Source organism: Neovison vison, chromosome 6, assembly GCF_020171115.1.
Source record: "Neovison vison isolate M4711 chromosome 6, ASM_NN_V1, whole genome shotgun sequence".
Classification (NCBI taxonomy): domain Eukaryota; kingdom Metazoa; phylum Chordata; class Mammalia; order Carnivora; family Mustelidae; genus Neogale; species Neogale vison.
The window spans coordinates 147,148,314-147,154,357 of record NC_058096.1 but is presented as its reverse complement, the minus strand read 5'-3'; positions in this window follow the sequence as shown (position 1 = coordinate 147,154,357).

Sequence of the window (6,044 nt, the reverse complement as noted above, 5' to 3'; positions counted from 1 at the left end):
ACCAAGAGTCAGATGCTTAACTAGCTGAGCCACCCATGGTGCCCCTCTACATGACCTCATCTCATCTACACAATAGCCATTCCGCAATTTGATGATTGTCAAAAAAAAGTCTTCTTTCCCATATTTTCTGATACTCTTTCTCATACTCATTTTTCCTGCAGTTAGTGGTGAAAGCCTTCTGTGAAAAGGGCATGTGGGTTTTTCTACAAGAGCGGAAAGGAGGGATGCTCAGCTGGCTCAGTTGGTAGAGCATGTGACCCTTGATTCAGGGGTTGTGAGTTTGAGCCCCACACTGGGTGTAGAATTTACAAAATACAATACAAGACAATAGCAGTAAGGAAAGGAAAGCTGGGAAGACAGCTCTAGGCTTGAGAGGCAGGGAGCTGGAGAGGACGGTGCTAGAAGGAAAGAAGAAAGAAAGTGTTTAATTGCCTGGACCTGAGGACAAGGTGAAGGACAGATGGCCTTTTTGCAAGAGGAAGGCCTGGGTACCTTTCAGCTAATCATAATCCTGAAGAGAGTCCGTATCAGGACCTTCCAGGGAGCAAGCTGGCCTCTGAGTGGAGGGCTAGAGCTGCACGCAAACCTGAGTCCTTCCTGCAAATCCAGATGAGCTGCTGTGAAAAGCCAATGAAGCTAACTTCCGTTCTCATCAGGTTCATGGCTGCACAGGGGTTTCAGGTAATGACCCGCGGGTTCACCATGAGGACTCCACTAGATTTTACGGTAAAACAGAGATTTTTAGATAAAATTGTTCTTTCCACAAGCTGAGACTGGAATGTCCAGAAAACTATGAACACCATTATTCCTCCTAATTCTCAGTCTTACAAAATTAGATTCTTTTTGTTATGTGATAATAGGGGACGCTGCTCTGTTTGTATGTTCAAGATACTGATTCTAATTCCCTGTCACTAGGAGAACAAAGTGGACTTTTCTGGAATGAATCATGCTTTACAGAAAGGAATCACATGCTTTCCTTGGGAAATTTGCAACCTCACACTCCGTCCCAGAGGGACAAAGGATAATGATTTCATGTTGTCTAGCTACTTACTCCCTAGTGGTTCTGAAACATGGGTTTTCCTTTGAAAGGAAAGATGCCTTGTCCTTTCTAAAGGACATCACACGGCTCTCTGTGGCACGGTTCAGCCCTGGCATCCACCACAAAGACATTTGTGTGTCCTTTGGGGCTTTGCGCCAGGCATGCAGACTGCCCAAACTTTCTGCCCATCTGCCGCATGGAGGGCAAAGCCACGGCTTCTGCCAGCCCAAGGCAACAGGAACACTGTTCAAGAACAAAGACAGCCATTGCTCCTGTTTCAAGCAGCCCATGCACTGCCTAGGTATGAGCCTCAGATCACCCCATGCCCTCTGGCTGGCCCACGCCCTCTGGCTGCCCCGATCCGGGCATTAAGTATGGAGGAGTGAGTGTGAAACAAGGTGTGGTCTCACAAGCATGACACAGGGATGATGAGGAAGGTCTTCTTTGCTGGGGTGGCCTTGGTGGTGGTGGCAAATTCTGTGGGCTGAGCAGTGGGGCCTTTTTCACAGTGCCTGAGAAAGCTACCTCCTCCCTGCACATTTTTGATCCCTGCTAATCCAAAGCTGAGGATCCCTGTGGGCATCCCCAAATTGGGGAAGCCATTCATCCAGAAGTTATGAGAGTTGGCTCTGGAGAGATTTATAGTTCTAATCTTGGCTCTGTTAGTTACTTTGGCAAGTTGCTTTCTGCCACCACCACCACCCCCGCCCCCGTCCCCGTCCCCGCCCCCAGAAGTCTACTCTAAGGGAAGGAGTCAGCGTAGTTAGTGATTTGAGAGGCACAGGCACAGGCCTGAGAAAAGGGACAGCAGGCAACTGTTTACTCCATTCAGGCTGCTGTAATGGAATACCATTCACTGGGTAGTTTCTACACAACAGAAACTTATTTTTCACAGTTCTGGAGGCCGAGAAGTCCAAGATCAAGGTGCCTGAAGATTCAGTGCCAGAAGATTCTGGTGAGAGCCTGCTCTTGGCTCACAGATGGCTGGCCATGTTCTCGTTGTGTCTTCATATGGCAGAAGGGATGGAGAAGCTCTTTGGGAAAACTTTTTTTTTTTTAATTGAGGTATAATTAGTATATAGTATTGTATTAGTTTTAGGTGCACAACAGAATGATTTGATATGTGCATATATTAGAAAGGATGACCACAATAAGTTTACTTAACATCCATCACTACACATAGTAACACATTTTTTTTTGTTCTGGTGAGAATATTTCAGTCTATTCTCTTAGCAACTCTCCAATGTACAACACAGTGTTGTTAACTATAATGTTAACCATGCTGTACACTATATCCTTAGGATTTATTTATCTTATAACTGGACATTTGTATGTAGGTCCTTTTTTTTTTTTAAAGATTTTATTTATTTATTTGATAGAGAGAGACACAGCGAGAGAGGGAACACAAGCAGGGGGAGTGGGAGAGGGAGAAGCTGGCTTCCTGCAGAGCAGGGAGCCTGATATGCGGCTTGATCCTAGGACCCTGGGATCATGACCTGAGCCGAAGGCAGATGCTTAATGACTGAGCCACCCAGGTGTCTCTAAAAAGATAAATTTTTGAGCCAGCTACCACAGTGGACAACAGAAGAGCCAGCCTGTAGGGTAACTCCAGAAAGTGGTATAGAGGGGTGCCTGGGTGGCTGAGTCATTAAGCATCTGCCTTCGGGTCAGGTCATGATCTGAGGGTCCTGGGATTGAGCCCTGCATCAGGCTCCTTGCTCAGTGGGGAGTCTGCTTCTCCCTCTGCCTGCTCGGCCTGCTGCTCCCCCTGCTCGTGCTCTCTCTCTTTCAGGCAAATAAAATCTTAAAAAAGAAAAAGAAAGTTGTATAGAACACAGAGGTCACAATCATCTTGGCCAAGAGGTGAGGGAGCTGGGTTACTTACACTCCATACGTCAGTCACATATGAAGAGCCTCCCAAGGTGGGGGGTCAACTCTCGGACATTTCTGACTTGTCATGTTCACAGGCAAAGTGGATTTTCACGGCCCAAAGGCTCAGGCTCACAAAGATACAAAGATATGGGGGGTAGCCTTTGGGAGCCAGTCTGAAGAGCACCAAAATGTTCAGGGGTTCTGAGTGGAGCAATGGCAACATTTGCTATACTCTCTAAGAATCATGTTATATTTTGAAAGGTGAGTATTGGAGCATCTGGGTGTCTCAGTTGTTAAGTGTCTTCCTTTGGCTCAGGTCATGATTCCAGGTTCCTGGGATTGAGTCCCACATTGGGTTCCCTGCTGAGCAGGAAGCCTGCTTCTCCCTCTTCCACTCCCCCTGCTTGTGTTCCCTCTCTTGCTGTGTGTGTCTCTCTGTCAAATAAATAATTAAAATCTTAACAACAACAACAAAAAGAAAAGTAGTGTAATCATAGCTTTTATCTTGAAATGATGGATGAAAATATAAATTACGTTATATATATAAAAATTGCATAACATACATATAAATTTCACCATATAAAAGGGAACACAACATGCCTTAAAATTTCATATATACAATTATTTACATATAATTATTTTTGCCTGTGATTTATGAATAATTTTTTCTTTTATTGTGCTATATTTTACCTTTTCTATGGTGAACATGTAAATAGTACACACACTTAAATAGTACAAAATAATAATTGTTTTTAAAATTACATCATGGCTGGCAGGCCCAGAGATGTAACCAGATATAAGCTTTTTTTTTTTTTTTTTTTTTTTAATTTAGAAAGCAATGACCTAAAACACCCATTGACTCCCTTTCTTGGGCTTCCTACTCATGTGATTTTCTCAGGGGCCTGGGGCCTCATCTTTCCTAGAAAGAGGCACTGAAAACATGAGTGGATCAGTGCACTTATTTTAAGCTACTGTAAAATTATTACAATCTGAGCCTGCATTTTGTTAGGCGATACAAAAAAACTACACACACACACACAATTCTTTTTGCAGTAAAATAGGTGATTCTAATAGTAAAACCAATCCAAAATTATGAAAATCAGGCCAATCATAGAATGGAAACTATCTTTTCAAATAACTGAGGCATAATCATGTGTTCTTTAATTATGTTATATTTTATCATTTTTCTAGCACTCAAAATCAGTAAAGTGACAGAGTGAGAGAAATACTTGGAAGTTGCACAAGAAATATATTTTTGTTGGTGTGCCTTTCCCCCCCCTCCTTTTGACAATTCATGATGGAGACAATAAAGATTAGTCACGTATGGGAAAGTGACTAGGGGAGGCCAAGTGCACTCACAGTCCTACAACACAGCTTAACCATGTTTCCGACATGGGTACTTACTTGTCAGTGTTCTCTCAGGTCATTTAAATCCTAGTTTTATCCTGATATTCCAAAGAATCAGTCCATTAAAGATATTCAACTAAAGAAAAAGCTATTATCATTTGAGAAGCACAAAATATTGAAACAGGTTTTATAACAAAAATCTACGCATTAGCCTGTATCTTATTTCCATTCTCTGCAGTTGAATATTCCAGACTCATTAGCTCTACTGTTTGCAAGATAGTTTAACAACTGCTTGGTTTCCATGGCCAAAATGATTATATTCTATCCTCGATTCTCATATAGCTCTCTCTTATGTTCAGCTTACAAAATTAATAAAAGAAATAGTTACTATAATGGGCAGAATCGGTACTCTAGAATTTGGGGAACTTGGAACCTGTCACCCCCCAAAAAGCAATGAGTTCTTTGGGTAGGAAGTATCATAAATATTTGGGTAGGAAGTATCATAAATTTACTTCATAAACGAAGTATCATAAATTGGGAAATTCCTACCCAATGAGTTCTTTGGGTAGGAAGTATCATAAATTTATAAATTCATAAATCATGAATTCTGATAAATATCATAGCTTTCCCTGGACTAAGTAGAGATGGAATGAAATGAATGGGTGAGAAAAATAGCAGCTGGCATTAAAAAAAATGATTTTATGTATTAGTTTTGTTAGACCTTAAAAACACAATTTGTTATTATTAAATACAAAAAGAAAAAAAAAAAGGTAGTTCTACAGTGGAGAAACCTGGCAGACACTACCTGAACCAAGTGATTAAAGTGGACATCTTCAGTAATGGGACAAATTGATGTGATGCATCAAGAAGGACAGCATCACTGTGGGCTATTCCTGCCAGAAATACATAACCTGAATCATGAGGAAACATCAGATAGACCCAAACTGAGAGACAGTCCACAAAACAGCAGGCCTACACTCTTCAAAAATGGCAATGTCAGGAAAGACCAAAAAGAAAAAAGAAAAAGAAATTTAAAGGCTGAAAGACGGTTCCAGATTAAAGGAGAATAAAGAGACTTGACAAGTAAATGCATCGTACAATCCTAGATCCTGAATTGAGAGGAAAATTGCTGTGAATGACATTGCTGGGAAATTGGCAAAAATTGCATGTGGACTGTAGCTTAGATAATAGTATTGCATTAATGTTAAATTTCCTCAATTTGATAATTTTATCAGAGTTATGTAAGATGTCTTTGTTCTTAGGAGATGCATGCTGAAATATTTGGTTGGCATAAATAGTTCAGAAAAAGAAAAAAATATATATCTAGATATATTCCCATAAGCCTTAGTGCAGTTTTAAAAAATGAGGTAAAAGTCACATAACATGAAGTTAACCATCTAAAGGTATACAAATCAGGGACACCGAATACATTCACAATAATATGCAACCACTACCTCTATCTTGTTCCAAAACATTTCACCAGCCCAAAAGAAAATTTTATGCCCATTTTTCTTTTTTACTTTTTCTTTTTAATGTAAGCTTGATGTCCAGTGGGGTGTGAACTTACAACCTCAAGATTAAGAGTCTCATGCCCTACCAACTGAGCCAGCCAGGGTGCTAAAAACCTCATACCCATTAAACAGTTACTTCCTTCCCCTGAGTCCCTGGCAACCACCACTTTAATTTCTGTATCTACAGATTTATCTATTCTGGGTATTTCTTAAAAATAGGATAACACACTGGGGCGCCTGGGTGGCTCAGTGGGTTAAAGCCTCTGCCTTCGGCT